Here is a 16,294-nt window from a genome sequence, read left to right as displayed (position 1 = left end):
GTCTCTTCTGGTGGCTCTTCCTCCTCTTTCCAGCCCTGGAATGTTGGTGGTCCCAAGGCCCTGGTCTTCCCCCTTCCCTGGGTGATAGTATCTCCCTGTGACATGCACATCAACAAATCAGGCCACACCTCACCCTTCAGCTATGTGCTTTGACTGACACCTTTCAATGGATCTCCATTTCCCACACACTAACATCCTTTAACATGCTTTACATGGCACCTCAAAATCTAGTTCTGGTTTCTCTCTCCAGTCTCAGTGTTCACACATTGCCCTCTTCTCTCCCTGCTCCAATTGTACCAATCACTTTTCATTTCCTAGACTCACCATAGTATGTGTTCTCTTAACCCTGGGCCTTTATAACTACTGTCTCCTCAGCCCCAGCTCTCCTCTCTCCTCTTCTCTTGGCTAATTCATCATTCTTTAGATCTTCACTCATGCCTCACTTTTTGCGAGAAACCCTCCTTAATCCTCCTGGTCTAGGCTGTGTCTTATCACCCAACCCAGTGATTTCCTGGTACCACACTCCTCATGCTGCACTGAATAACTTGTTGACACATTCAGATTGTTCAACAGATCATGCACACAGTGAAAGCAAGGGCTGTGTTTGTCTTGTTTGTCACTGTATACTTAGAATATAATATATAACCCCCAATCCTGGCACTCAATAGCATTATGATAGATACTTGTTGAATAAAGCACTGTTATGATTGCTATGATAATATCAGCAAGGTGAAATAATGGTTGAGAATTGGTCTCTGGATTCAAACATAGCCCTACTGCTTAACAGTTGTGCAATGTTTGGCAAGTAAATTAGTTTGTGTGTGTCTCAGTTTCCTCATCTGTCACTCCATCTAAAATGCTTAGGTGTGGGGCACCTGTGTGGCTTTGTCGGTTGAGCATCCAACTTTAGCTCAGGTCACTATCTCACAGTTCATGAGTTCGAGCCCCACATTGGGCTCTGTGCTAACAGCTCAGAGCCTGGACCTTGCTTCGGATTCTGTGTCTCCCTCTCTCTCTGCTCCTCCCCTGCTGATGCTCTGTCTCTGTCTCTGTCTCTCAAAAATAAACAAACATTAAAAAAATTAAAAAAAAATGCTTAGGTGAAATGACAGACTAAATGAAATAATGTTTTTTGTTACAAAGCAAGTGCTCAATAAATACTGGTTATTTTAACACTTAGAAATACTTAGAGCAGTACGTGGCACATAATAAGAACTTAATAAAAGTTATTATTACTATATTTTTTGTAATGATAAAAATAATCTCTAATTAGTTTTAAAAGTTTAGATTTTTGAGTATAGATTTTCTCAAACCGCAGCATATTGGCACTTAGCAAGTCAGAATGTCTAGCAGCTATTTTCCTCCAGGAAAGTATTTGACTTCTTGGATAGAAAATTATTAGGGACATTAAGAGAGTGAGGAAGGAAAACCAATTGTGTTCAGTGGTAATAATGTTTTGGATCTCAAGTTTTGCAGTACAATGGTTGGAGTTTTACGAGGCCTTTGTTCTAAATGATGGTTCTCAAACTCTGGTGAGTATCTGCATCTACTGGTAGCTCGTTAAACTACTGATCAATCAGCTCTATCCTGTGGGTGGTTCTGGGATGGGGCCTGGGTCCATGGACTTGAACCAAGCTGCCCTGGTAATTCTGATGCATGCTGAAGTTTAAGAACCTGTGATCTAATAAAAATCAACTGGTTAAAATCAACCCTTATGCCTTGTGGCATAAGAGCAGGGGGCTCTTTGTTTCAAGTCTTTGTTGGGAGTTGCCTTCTAGGGGCTCTGAATGGCTGGTCTCTGGGAGATGTCTCTCTGCAGGGAGTGGCCTCTGAGGACTACTGTTACCTGAAGAAGAATCCTGGAGACAGCTGGCTCCACTTCCAATTGAAACGGCTGCTGAGAACCGGCTCTGGGCCTGTTGGCCAAGGGGGAGAGGAACTCCCCCGCAAAAAGTGCTGGGAACACAGTTAGGAGCCCTTGCTGGAGGTGCTGGTGCAGGTAGCAACAGGGAGCAGCAGTGCTTCTCAAAGTGGGGCCCCAGGATCACCTGCATCCAGAATCACCTAGAGAGTTTGTTAAAATGCAGATTCCTTGGACCCACTCACTCCAGACCTACTGAATCAAGATCTGCATTTTAAATGAACGTCACAGATTTTTCCAAGGCATGTTAAAGTGGGAGAGCCACTGACAGACGGTTGAAGAGACCTTGAGATACCAGCGTGTTCAGTCTCTGAAGTCTGGAGCACAGTGGCGTTTCGTTTCCTTTTATCACACTCCCTTTCCCAGTAATTTGGCAAAGTTGGAGGCCCAGACACTCTGCTCAGAATCTCAGACAGACTTTTCAGATCTTAACTGGTCACCAGCCCTCAAAGACCAAGAGGAGGGTGTAACTCGGAAAAGGTTTTTGCTAATCAAAGCATAACTTCCTTGGAGTTATTAAGTGTTATGCACTTTTCTGAGGACTAGAGTGGGCATTCAGTTTCCAGGAGCTGTCTGGTTACAATGATTTTCTTTTGAGGGAAATCTCAGTTGTGGTCGGTGGGTCTTGTCTGGATCACTCTTGAGGGAGGTCCCTGCAAAGGGCGGCACGGCCGTCCTGGCTCACTTGGCTCAGGTGAGCAAAACGTTTTGTAGATGACATCTACTCTCCTTATCTGTCAAACACAGATAGATGAGCAGGGACTTGCTTGCCACAGGGGATCTTACCGCCTTGCTTTTCCCATCAAAGTCTGTCAGGATTTGTAACTTGAAGAAATGAAAGGGGGTTCAGGAGAGAGACAGTTTCTAACGAGCTGTCAGCAGGGCCCCCCTGTGGGCTGGAAGCCTTGCTCTGTGTCAGTCGGCCTCTGCACTGACTTTATTCCAATGCTATTAGGGTAAGATCCTTGAGTCTTTCTCAGAGAAAGTGGCCTGGGGCTGAGAGGGACAGATTCATAAGTAATTTCTCTCATTATACACTTCCAGTGCTTACTCACCATTTCAAAGAGGAAGAGCTATCCCAGCCGACTCTTGAGAATTTTTCCCTAGACAGGATGCACATCCCTCCTACAAAGGCTTAATCGGCATGCTTTTTGCAATTACCTAAAATGGAGGAGATCTGGCTCTCAGCAAGGCTCAGTTGTAGGGCCCTTCTGTCCTTAGTGACTTCTAGAGCTGGACAAGGGAGAATTTACATAGTGCTAATATAGAGACTCTTCTAGAAGTAGGATCTACTTACATGGGTGAGTTATCCAAGGAACTAGAGAGGTTGTTAGTGTCAATGCCAAGTATATCATTGGATTGGATGGTATCTAGAGAAGTCAGAACAACATAATTCCAGTAATCCCGGGGTCGAGAAGTGACAGGTTGAATAACAAAAATGCCAGGTGCCCTAGCAGTTTTTGTTTTGTGTAGGTATTATAGATAGGTTTTATTTTTGTCAGCCACTATAATATTTATTATAAAATTATGCATTCAAGATTATAATATTAAAATAATAATTAGTTTAAATAGTCTATTATCCAGGATTACAAATGGTATGACAGCCAGCAGCCCTGGAATGTATTTTGAATACTTACACAAGTAGCGCATGGATACATTCTTGTAAAATATTTGGAAGCTTACACAGTGAAAAGCCCCTTACCCGCCAATTCTTCTTCCCAGAGGTAACCACTGTCAACAGTTTGGTAAGTATCCCTCAGTGATCTTTCTAAACATTTACATACCCACGGATGTATATATGCACACTTATCTTTTCAGATAAATGAGATCATATATCACATATTGATAGGTAACTTTAAAGAATTTAACAATACATACCTTGGAGATATTCTCATGGCAGTAGATATAAGTCTTCCTCATTTGCTTTATTCGTTGGCACAGTATTGCATTATATGGATGTGCCCTGCTTATGTGATCATTCACTAATTGGCGGACACTAAAATTGTTTCCAACATGTTTGCTCTTACAAATAATGCCGCAATGAGCCTTTGTGCACATACATCTTTGTATACATATTCTGGTAGAATGGATTCCTGAAAACAGAACTACAGCTATTTTTACATGTGTTTATTATACCCTATATCTAACTCTCCTCATCTCTTATTTATTTCCATCAATGATTCTTAACCCTACCAGTACATTAGATTTACCTAGGGAACTTTAAAAAGTTAGGGCACCTGGGTGGCTCATTTGGCTAAGTGTCTGACTTCGGCTCAGGTCATGATCTCACAGTTCGTGGGTTTGAGCCCCACATTGGGCTCTCTGCTGTCAGCTCAGAGCCTGCTTCGGGTCCTCCACCTCCCTCTCTCTCTGCCCCTCCCCCCCCTCAAAAACAAATAAACATTTAAAACAAATTACATAAGCCCAAGCGGCACTCTAGACCCACTGAATCAGAATCTTTGGGAGTAGGACTTGGGATTTAGATTTTCAGAAAAAAATCTGAAAATTCTCACGTGCAGTAAGGATGAAAGAATTGTTGACCTATACATTAAACAAAATAAAACAGAATTCTAGGGTATTTTAAGATAGAACAACCAATTATTATTTTTTTTTTTCAACGTTTATTTATTTTTGGGACAGAGAGAGACAGAGCATGAACGGGGGAGGGGCAGAGAGAGAGGGAGACACAGAATCGGAAACAGGCTCCAGGCTCTGAGCCATCAGCCCGGAACCTGACGCGGGGCTCGAACTCACGGACCGCGAGATCGTGACCTGGCTGAAGTCGGGCGCTTAACCGACTGCGCCACCCAGGCGCCCCTAGAACAACCAATTATTACAGAAACAGAGTCAGTCAAATAGGAGTAATGTTTGTTTACCTCTGAAAACAGCTTTAGTAAATCAAATTATCTAGGTGAAAATAAATAATATTAAATCTGATGTTTAATAGTTGTATTGCATTTTTATCTCCTGAAAATGCCTTTTGTTATTATTGTTTTAAATCTCAGAGCATCTTCAATTCAAAGCTGTGAGCAAGGTGGGCTGGGCAGGAATGACCTTGTCCATTTTACATTCCTGGAAGCTGATGGGGGTAAAATGATGCTCCTCAATTTTAATGTGCTCAGAAAAAAATCTGAGGATCTTCTCAATGTGCAAATGCTGACTTAGTAGGCCTGGGGGTGGGGAGCTGAGATTTTGCATTTCTAACAAGCATCTAGCTAGGCGATGCTGATGCCATTGGTCCAGGACCACACTCTGATTAGTAAACACCTAGATAAAAGGTAATGAGCTGGATTGGGGAACCCAATCCAATAGCAGACATGGGGTATCATCAAAACAATGAACACATGACACAACAAAGAAAAGAGTGTAAGGAGAAGGAATGCAGGGTGGGCAAGGATGGAGGGCAAAGGATCCCTTCTCCTACATCCTAGAATCCCAAGCCCTAAACAGGGGCACCTTCATAAATCATTTAATAAAACCAATTAGATCTTTAAATTAAAACATGTGTGTGTGTGTGTGTGTGTGTGTGTATACACACACACACACATACATATATATATATATTATATATATATATATATATTATATATATATATATATATATATTACTAATGGAAATTCGATTTTTCAATTGATGTTTTGGTGTTTTTGTCTTTTGGAAAAAAAGGACTAGAAGCAATAAGAACATAATAAATTAAAGATATTATTTTTAATGGGCCATTTTTTCTTGAATACATTGGCTGCCTAAATGGATTCCAGAAATGTAAGCTTAATATGTGCAAGTTGTAGTATCTAAGAGGTGCTGCTGGGGCAGGAATTAGAAGACGGATTCTATCCATGCTGGAGGGAATGTTCTGAGAGGGGAAGAATCAGCCTCAACTACATTCATTCCCCCTATTATATACTTTCATGTCCCTTTTCCACAAAGCTACATAGCACTTACCAAGGCTGTGATGTTCATAATTTCATTTATGCAGTGTTATTATGTGTCTTCTCCATCAGATTAGAGAAGCCATGAGGACAAGGACTTAGCCTTTTTGTTCACCATGTTATCCTTAACACCTAGTGCAATGCCTGGCGGATAGTAGATGGTCAATAATTATTAATTGAATGAATTAAATGCATGAATGAATAAATCATGAAAAAGAAAAGGTAGTATTATGATTTGAAGTTAAATTAAGGTTAAAACTAAAAAAAACCCAAAACTCTCAAGTCTATAGGTCCATTGCGTTAGCCACATGGAAGATTAAAACTCACACACACTATCTTTCCCCTCTAAATAATTTTGATCTTGTTATGTAATTCTTCTCTGTAAGCCCTTATGCCTCTTCCATTTCTAGAGCAGATGTCTTTCTGTTTAGAACTTGGAACTGTTGTATGGAAAGTTTATGATGTCAGAAAACAAATATAGTGACTTCATCAAAGGAACAAGGACTGCCTGTGGTCTTTTAAAACACAATTCAAGGGGCGCCTGGGTGGCTCAGTCGGTTGAGCGTCCGACTTCGGCTCAGGTCATGATCTCATGGTCCGTGAGTTCCAGCCCCGCGTCAGGCTCTGTGCTGATGGCTCAGAGCCTGGAGCCTGTTTCAGATTCTGTGTCTCCCTCTCTCTCTGCCCCGCCCCCATTCATGCTCTGTCTCTCTCTGTCTCAAAAATAAATAAACGTTAAAAAAAAAAAGTTTAAAACACAATTCAAGAACTAGTAATACATTTTTAAATTAAATTAAATTTTATCTTAGTTTTATTTGAGAGAGAGAGAGAGAGGGAGCACATGTGAGAGCTAGTGGGGGAGGGGCAGAGATAGAGAGGGAGAGAGAGAATCCTAAGTGGGTTCCATGCTGTCAGCGCAGAGCCCAATGCAGGGCTCAATCTCACCAACCATGAGATCATAACCTGAGTCAAAATCAAGAATCAGATGCCTAACCAACTGAGTCACCCAGGTGCCCCAGTAATACATTTTAAACATTTAAAAAATATGCTCTACCTCAAAGGGATACTGCAGGATTAATTTTCAGGTATGATTTAACAGAACATATTCTCTAGAATAAAAGCACAATGTAATTTCTAATAAGCATAACATCTCATTAATTCTTTCATTGGATAAATTTTTATCACGTGACTGGCAACATGGCACAGTGGAGCAGGGGCCCTGAAGCTAGACTGTCTGTATTCACATCCCCACCATCGTCTAGCTGTGCTAGCTTGGGCAAATTGCTCAATTGCTTTTTGCTTCAATTGCCTCACCTGTTAAGTGGGATAATAAGACTAGCTACTTCAGCTGTTACTGAAATTTGTTAGTGTTTGTTAGTGTTATGTTTGTAAAGCACTTAGGACAGTACCTGGCATATAGTAAGCACTATATGCACGGTTTTAAATAAACAACCTGTAATGTGGCAGGCTGGTATGAAGCTCAAACTGGCCTCCAGGAAAGTAGTGAACTAGTACCTACTAAACACTTGTTATGTATCAAGCACTAATCCTTAGGCAATCTTGCATCAAGTCTTATGACAACCCTCATGGAAGTATTATTCTCATTCATTCATTCAGCCAATATTTATTGTCGGGAACTGTTTTATTTACATCCTGGGATATAGAGTCTGGGATTTACATTTTTAAAAATCACTATTTTATCAACAAATGATTTTTAATAGTTCTCTTGATTTCCAGGTTAGCTCTAAATCACCACATTATTCTTTATTAAAAGTAGTTTCTCATAACTTCTGAAGTTTTAACTGACTATATCTGTCATGCTTTGGAGAACTATTTTTTTTCTGGTTCTACTTATTTATTGTTAGAGACTATCTTTTTTAAAAAATAATTTATTTAGGGGCACCTGGGTGGCTCAGTTGGCTAAGCATCCGACTTCAGCTCAGGTCATGATCTCACAGCTCGTGAGCTTTATTTCTGAAGGAGAGAGAGAGCGTGAGCTTTGGATTCTGTGTCCCTCTCTCGCTCTGCCCCTCCCCTGCTCATGCTCTGTCTGTCTCTCTCTCAAGAATAAATAAACATTAAAAAAATTCATTTATTTTTATACTTTAGTTAGATAACATACAGTGAAATGGTTTCAGAAGTAGAATTCAGTGTCTCATGACTTATATACAACACCCAGTGCTCGCCACAAGTACCCTCCTTAATACCCATCACCCATCTCCCACTTACCTCCCTCTGTCAACCCACAGTTTGTTCTCTTTGGTTAAGAGTCTCTTGTGATTTGTTTCTCGTTCTTCTCTTTTTCCTTCCTCTTCCCATATGTTCAGGTTTTGTTTCTCAAATTCCACATGCGTGAAATCATATATTTGTCTCTGTGATTGACTTATTTCGCTTAGCATAATACATTCTAACTCCATTAACGCCTCTGTATTCTTGTGAAATCTCTTTCAAATATGTTATTTTTTTCAATAAAAACTTGATTTTTTACATTATAAAATGATACATTTGTTGGAAAGTGTCATTGTTCACTATTTTTCTATTAAAGCAACACTGCAATGCACAGCTGTATACACTTCTGTACCTATCTATCTTGTCAAACTTGTATAAGTGTCTTTAGGATAGATCCCTAGAGAAGAAATTGCTTGGTAAAATGGTATGCCTGTTTTAATTTTCACCAATATTGCCAAAATGCACTCTGAGAAAAACTTTCATGAATCAACATCCTTACCAATAGTGCATGAAAGTGCCTTCTCTCCTGTACTCTCAACAATGTCATTTATCAATATGTAAAGATTTTTGTCAGTCTGGTGGACAAAAATGGGTAAATTGGTATGGTTTCAATTTAATAATAAGGATTTGGGTTATGTTTGTTTGCCATTTGTATTTATTCTTTCTTGATTCATTTTTTTATATCCTTAATTCATTTTTCTATTGGTACAATGAAGCTCTGAGCATATAATAGATATGACTGATAAACACGCTCCAAATATTTTTTCCAAGTCATCATATTTCTGTTTATGGTGTCCATCACCATACAAAGTCAGTTTTGTTTTTCTTTATGGCTTCTGAGATTGTGTCATGATTGGGAAAGTCTCTTCTACTCTAATTCTGTTTTTAAAAATCTCCTTTATTTTCTGGGGCACTTGGGTGGCTCAATCAGTTAAGCGTCCAACTCTTGGTTTCATCTCAGGTCACGGTCTCACAGTCGTGGGTTTGAGACCTGCGTTGGGCTCCTTGCTGTCAGCACAGAGCCTGCTTGGGATTCTCTCTCTTTCTCTGCCCCTACCCCACTCACTCTGTCTCTCTCGCAAAAATAAACTTAAAAAAAATAAAAATCTCCTTTAGTTTCCATATTTTGCTAGTAGTTTAAAATATTTAAATCTTTTTAAAAAAAATTGTAATGTTTATTTTTGAGAGAGACAGAGACAGAGACAGAGTGTGAGCTCTGAATCTGAAACAGGCTCCAGGCTCTGAGCTGTCAGCACAGAGCATGATGCAGAACCCATGAACCGTGAGATCATGACCTGAGCCAAAGTTGGACGCTTAGCTGACTGATCCACCCAGGCATCCCTAAAATATTTAAATCTTAAATCCATCTAGAGTTTATTTTTGTTTTCACTTGGTGCAAAAGAAAAAGCCAAATTTTTTTTATCTTGAACGAATGTGACAAGATAATTAACAGTTACTTATGATGAAGCTCTGTGCTTGAAAAGATGCAGTTTCTAAAAGCACATGCTACCCTGAAAGAGTCCTAGAAGCACACATATCTATAGCCAAAGCAGGGTCTTTGGGGAGGACAGTTTCCCTCAATATGCCAGTCCTCACCCATACTAGCTACATAAAAATGCTACTGTGATACCATTAATGATTTAAAATAGTACTTTATTTTCAGTAATTAATAGAAGTCAAGATCCTGAAAATCAATTGGCAAGCGTTTATATTTTAATGTAATAGTTTCCTTCATATAAATGTTTAATTATATGTTAGATGCAAATGACTCGTGAATGCACTTTATAGAGGCACTGTCCTTTCTGGCATATGTTCTCAAGTTTATAGAAAATGACTCATCTGTGGGCTAGAGAGCCACTAGGACAGAATCTCTATGAGGGCAGGAAAGATTCAAAAGAGTGGACATCTTTTGCTTTCCTTGTTCCACACATCCCTAGCCACAGGGCCATAGTCCTATATCAGTTTCCTGTTTTTGTCCAGTCAATCAATAAAGAAGCACTTTGGACACCATGAGATGTGGAAGATAGTTTTGAAGAATTCTGGATGAAAAAGTTCGAGAAATCTGTTGCTCAACAATGTGCAAACAGTTAACACCATTGTACTATACATACATTTAAAAATGGTTGAGATAGTAAATGTTATGTTTTTTCTTTTTACCACAATTAAATAAAAAGTCAATTCTGCCTTTTAGCTTTTGTTTTTCATCAACCAACACTTATTTGAGTACCTATTATGTACTAAATATATTCTTATAGAGGATACCAGGAAGTATAGTTGATAGTTTCAGTTCTCAAGGAACTAACAAGCAATTGAGTTGGAGGAGAAAGTTAAGTACCCATGAAGATGAACCATCTCAGGTAATATAATGATACCACATGAGGAGAAAAGACACACAGTCTTATTTTTAGAAAAGGCAGGAATCTCTTTGGGCTACAGTTATAGAAATATTCGTTAGGTACTTAAATGCCTTTCAAAGGGCTTTAATATGTAGTTTCTAAATTGACCCTTTTACTGCTAGATCTAGAAGACATTATCTCTGTTTAACAGATGAGGAAACAAAGGCTCAGAGGTTGTAATTTTTCCAAGTTCACACAGGGAGCTGGGAACTAGACCGTCTTCCAGCTCTTACTCCTGGCAGAATTTATTTAAATTGGCACTGAAGATTTGCTGCCAAAAACGTTTTGAGGGTTAGAGCAGAATCCAAATGTGCTATGGACACTATGGTTATATATTTGCTGAAATTAAAGATTATTCTCTCCTCTGTCATCCTGCCAAGGAGCATGAAGTAACTTTTAGTACAAAATAAGTTTTTTTTTCTTGCTACTTACAGGATAGAGAAACTCAAATCATAGTCCAATAGAATGAGGACCAGCATACAAGCTTTCAGTTTCCCCGCCAGATATACATAGTCCCTTAGACAGCTACAGTCTCATGAAAGACATTCCTTACCATCATGTCTGACATCATTCTTTAAGGTCATAATACAAGTGGTATAACTGAGGTAGGTCTGATCTGATCCAAGTGTGACAGAGACGAAAGCTAACTCAGACAGCAGAATAAAGTCAGTGAATTAGGATTCAAAAGCAGTTATCAGGGCTAAGCCCATATGAGTTACACACATTTTTAAAACCACATCCTGCTAGTTCAGTAGATTGATTTCTATCCAGAAAGTGCAGGAGAATTAGGTCTGTTCATACAATAACCCTATCTGATTGCACAGGGTCAAGCTACTGTTTATCTTTCCTAGGCAGAACCCATATCCTGAGCATACTCTATGTTTTTCACCAGTTACTTCAAGGCAATACAGGCTCTGACGTTCTTTCTACCTAATCACCTAAACAATAAGAAAAAGACTCTAATTTTTTTTTCCTCTAAAGTATTAGGTAAAAGTAAACACACAGACACTGTAGTCAAGAGTGTCTTTTATTTTCCTTCTTATGAGCACTCAGCCTTTTGCAAAAGAAGGGCAGTGCTGCCCTCTACTGCTGGATGTTGAAATGTCAGCAATACGCTTCTATATACCTCACTAGCTGTGTGGAATAGATTAGGACAGTACATTACACTGCTTTTGACTATCTCTTTAGGAATTGTTTAAAAAGAAATATGTTCTTGGAAAGCCCATTTAATGTTTCCTTCATTATCTCTTCATCTACCTTCATCTTGTATCAAGCATAGGACGTTTGAACACGACCCAATTTAAAAAAGAAAAGGAGGGGCTCCTGGGTGGCTCAGTCGGTTGGGTGTCCAACTTCAGCTCAGGCCATGATCTCTTGGTCTTGTGGGTTCAAGCCCTGCGTCGGGCTCTGTGCTGACAGCTCAGAGTCTGGAGCCTGCTTCGGATCCTGTGTCTCCCTCTCTCTCTTTGCCCCTCCCCTGCTCATGCTCTCTCTCTTTCAAAAATGAATAAATGCTAAAAAACAAAAAATTAAAAAAAAGGATATCCCAACCTGGGTGAGGGGTTAGGGAGAGGGAAGCTTAAGACCTTCTCTAGAAGTAAGAGGCTGTATTTGTCATGCATTTAGGGAGAAACAGGACAAGGAGAGGAAATTTTCTTATGACTTAAGGTCTACAGTCTTCCCACTCTTCTGTTATTTAAGTGTCTTCATTTGCTTTTTGCTAAGTCTATCCATTTCCTTTGTGATTTTTGACAGGAGACAATAGTCACCTTGAAATGTAGAGGGAATAGTGGAATAGTGTTTTTAAGACACTTTATATTCTTCAGAAAGAGATAATATGGAAACACAAAGAGTTATTATTAACATTGTTATATTTTAATTAAATATTAAGTATGCTGTCTTGTTACCTTTAAGTTGCTTTGAGATTTTACAGATATCTACAGAGACTTTTTGGAGGACTCCAAATATTTAAAAACTTGTGTTCTCTGCTTTCTTTTCCATCTTTAAAAAATTTCAGAGTATATGCCTGCAAGAGGCCAGGACAGAGAGATTTCAGAGTTAGCCTAACCATTACCCTACAGCTACACAGGGACCAAAGTATAACTATATAACAACAACAACAACAACAACTTCTACAACTGTGTTAAAAGTGTGTGTGTTTCAACACTAAGCAAAAATCTTTTTGTCCCAATTTACACTCAGCTATGTTAAGAGATTTACTCCCAAGTTTCAAAACTATTAAGAGGCAAAATTAGATTTTGATTGTGGGTGCAAAGCCTATGCATTGTTCTACTATGCAGCTCCTCATTCAAATCTCAAAGACAAGTGCTTGTAAACAACATCTGTGACGATGATGATGGTGAGAGCGAACATACTGAGTACTTACTGAGTGTCTTGCACATGTCAGTGTTTTAAATTCATTTAATTACATTAAATCATCTAATCTTCACCTTGTGAGGTAGAACTATTATTATCTCCATGTTACAAATGAGGAAACTGAGGCATACAGAGGAAATCTAGTTCCAGGGGCCATGCTTTTAACCATATGCTATACTGCTTCTTAAGTACAAAAACTATATAGCACAACAATTTCTACATCGTGGCCTGGAACTTAATTATGTTCACCAAGTGGATAAAATCATCAATAGTTGTCACCCTATTGATATCTCTGTTATACAAATCTCAGCAGCTTTAAAAAAAGTTCTGCTCATGGAGGCGCCTGGTTCAGATGCTAATATGAGACCCTCAGGCCTTACTGGACATACCCTTCTATGAATTAGGAAGCAAGAACAGAACTTCACTTGGTCCAATCCTTGTATGCTGGTGGGGAGAGGAGTCATACATATGGGAGGGAGGAGAGAAATGAGGGATGAGAAGCAAAAGTAGATGATAGTTCCACTAAGTCATGCCCAGGAAACAAGCCAGCTAATCTGAAGGAAGAGGTTGATAAGCAATCACTTTCCTTAACAACAGTGAACTCAATACAGTGAGAGAACAGCACAGCCTTAGGGTCTCTAAGCTTATCTTGTTGCTCACTATTTAGCCACACAGTGGCTTTTTTTCAAGTTTATTTATTTTGAGAGAGAGAGAGACAGAGACAGAGAGAGAGAGAGAGAGAATGCGAGCGCACAAGATGGGGAGGGGCAAAGAGAGAAAGGGAAAGAGAATCCCAAGCAGACTCCACACTGCCAGTGCAGAGCCTGATGCTGTGATCGAGCTCACAAACCGTGAGATCATGACCTGAGCCGAAGTTGGACGCTTAATGGAGAGCCACCCAGGTGTCCCTGCCACACAGCGATACTTGAACAGATCTCCTCTTGCAGCTTTGGTTCTTAAAGAAATGCTTGTTCAGCATACAAGTCAGCTTCTAAATAATATCCTACCCTTAGTAACAGCATACACCTAACTGTAACTGTTCCAAAGCACTTTGCACTTGGAAGTCCAAAGTGTGAAAAACTCCTCCCTTATCTGATTTGTTCCTAAGTTTAGACCTCCTGGGTATCAGGGGCAAGATTGAGTACAACAAGCAAGTGTGGATTTGCTTAGAGGTTCATGGAGTGGCCATGGCTGACCCAGCCTGGCCTGTCTATTACGCTATGGGGCACGCTGCTCAGCCCTGAAGGCTTCAGATTTCCCAGAGAGTATATTCTAAAGAAATTTATTCCAGATGAATAATTGGAACCCAGATGTGTGGGTTCCAAGTTCCTCCCTCCCAATTCTTTTGAAGAAAAAAAGGAAAAGGAAAGCATCCAGGAGGAAGATGGTAGTGAGGATGCTTGAATAGACGTCATAGCAAACTCATAAGGCAGGAAGAATACTAGTCCTTCTTTCTTTTGACCCTATTGCCTTCTCCCTGGACACTCACTTTACCTGGCTGCCTGCTTGTCTGGGCAATGTTCGCCTCTAGAGTCTTTTGCTTGATCTATCCATTCAGCAGGGAGGCAGTGTTGCTCAATTCCAAGTCAAAGTGTTAAAATTAGCAATGGCCTGGAAAGCATTTTATTTCAAGATTGGCATTTTGTGTAGAGGGGTAGCCTGCAGGACTCAAGACAGGATACTGAACATAATCTAAAAGAACCTAAGATGGCCAAGGAAAAAGTTTGAGACTTGGATCCCACATAATATGTAGTTCCCCTCTTTGCTACACCAGTTAACTGTTTGCTCCTTTCCAAAATTTGGAACAGATATTATGAAGACATGAAGAAAAACTGCATATGCCACTTTCTTTGCCCCTATAAGCGTTGACTTGGTTATGGAGCTGCTTAGATTGCCAATAAATATTTATTTGGACTTAGCTAAGTTGATGTTTAGGTGGCCATGGGTTGTTTTTTTTCTCCAGGGAATGACGTAAGAAATGGCCATGATATTGTTGGCCAATGCTGTGAAACTCATGCTTTTCAAACTCTGCGGAGGTTCGGCTATAGGACACCGGTCTTGGCAGTTGCCCTTTGCCTCTGCTTTTGGCACCACTAAAAGTTCATTGTCATTTCACCTTTGGTGTTGAACTTGGAATCTTAGAGGGAAGCATTGTTAATGAAACACTACGGGCAGTTTACCTTTAAAAGCAGAGGCAAAGCTTCTGGAAAAAAGCAGGCGATACAAAGGTTGGCTGGTGTTGCACAGAGATTTCTTGGCTTGTGTTCATTACTTTGAATGGAAAATTCATTTTGAGATTTGTCGTATTATCCAGTGAACAGAGGCTGAGGTATTGTTTTCTTCTGTAATACCAAGGGAATGGATTCTTCCTTCCACCATTTATTGAACACTTACTAAGTGCAAAAAACTGGGGGATACTATATAGAGTATGATCTCTAGCCCAAAGAAGCTTACCATCTACACGGGGTATGGCAGATGTGCAATGACAACAATAGCTAACATTTAGGGAGTACTTCCTATATGCAGCCAAACACTTTATATGTATTAACTCATATAATTCCCACAACAACCCTGAGGACAATACTATTATCTCCACTTTACAGAGCAGGAACAGAGAGGTTAAGTAACTTGCCTAAACCTGCCCAAGTCAGTAAATGACAGAGTCAGAATCTAAACCTATGTGGTCTGGCTCTAGAGCTAGGTTCTTAACTAGGGCATTTTCTGAAATGGTAATATTGTCAACAAGGTACAGAAGCACAGGAAATGAGAGACGGATTTTGACCAGAATGAGGATTAAGGAAAGTCTTTATGAAGGAGGCATTTACTTTGGGTCTTGAAGATCACCAGGTGAAGACGGGAGGTGGGGAGGTACAGCCCGACTAAAAGAACAGGCAGTTGGGGTACCAGCCAGCTGCTGACAGCGGGATCTGGTTGAGTGCGTGCGTGGGAGGAAAGCTGGAGAGGGACGCTGTGCCCAGATCCTGAAGGACCTTGAAGACCAGGCCTCCTCTGTAAGGAAAGGGGAGCCAAAACCTCAAAAAAGAGCTGCGAAGGGAATTCCTGGTCACTCCTCCACTTTTAGCAGGCTGTCCCTTGCCTGACACTCAGGCAGGAGGCCCACCCACATTTCCCTCAGGGGGAACAGCCGACCTGGATGGTCAAGGTCGCCCGCGAGGGCTCCGGAGCTGCACGTCCTGGCCAAGGACTCTCGTTCCCGAGCGCAGACGCCGGGGATTTGGCTGCCAGCCGCGGTCAGGTACGCGAACGCTGTCGGGCCTGGCAGCGAGAACGCCTGCTTCATGGGGACTGGAAGGCCGGTCCTCCGGGACTCCCGCCGGCCTCCTAGCTCCTCTCTTGGCCCTCGAAGGTCATGGAGGCCACTTCCAGCGCACCCGGGCCGCTCGGCTCCTCCCCTCAGCACCGGAGACCCCAGGAATATCGT

The sequence above is a fragment of the Lynx rufus genome, unplaced genomic scaffold (assembly GCF_022079265.1).
Source record: "Lynx rufus isolate CCGP_SWC_20201006 ecotype Redwood Valley unplaced genomic scaffold, mLynRuf1.p SCAF_11, whole genome shotgun sequence".
Taxonomy (NCBI): Eukaryota; Metazoa; Chordata; class Mammalia; order Carnivora; family Felidae; genus Lynx; species Lynx rufus.
The sequence above is the reverse complement of the archived record's forward strand: the minus strand, read 5'-3'. Positions refer to the sequence as shown.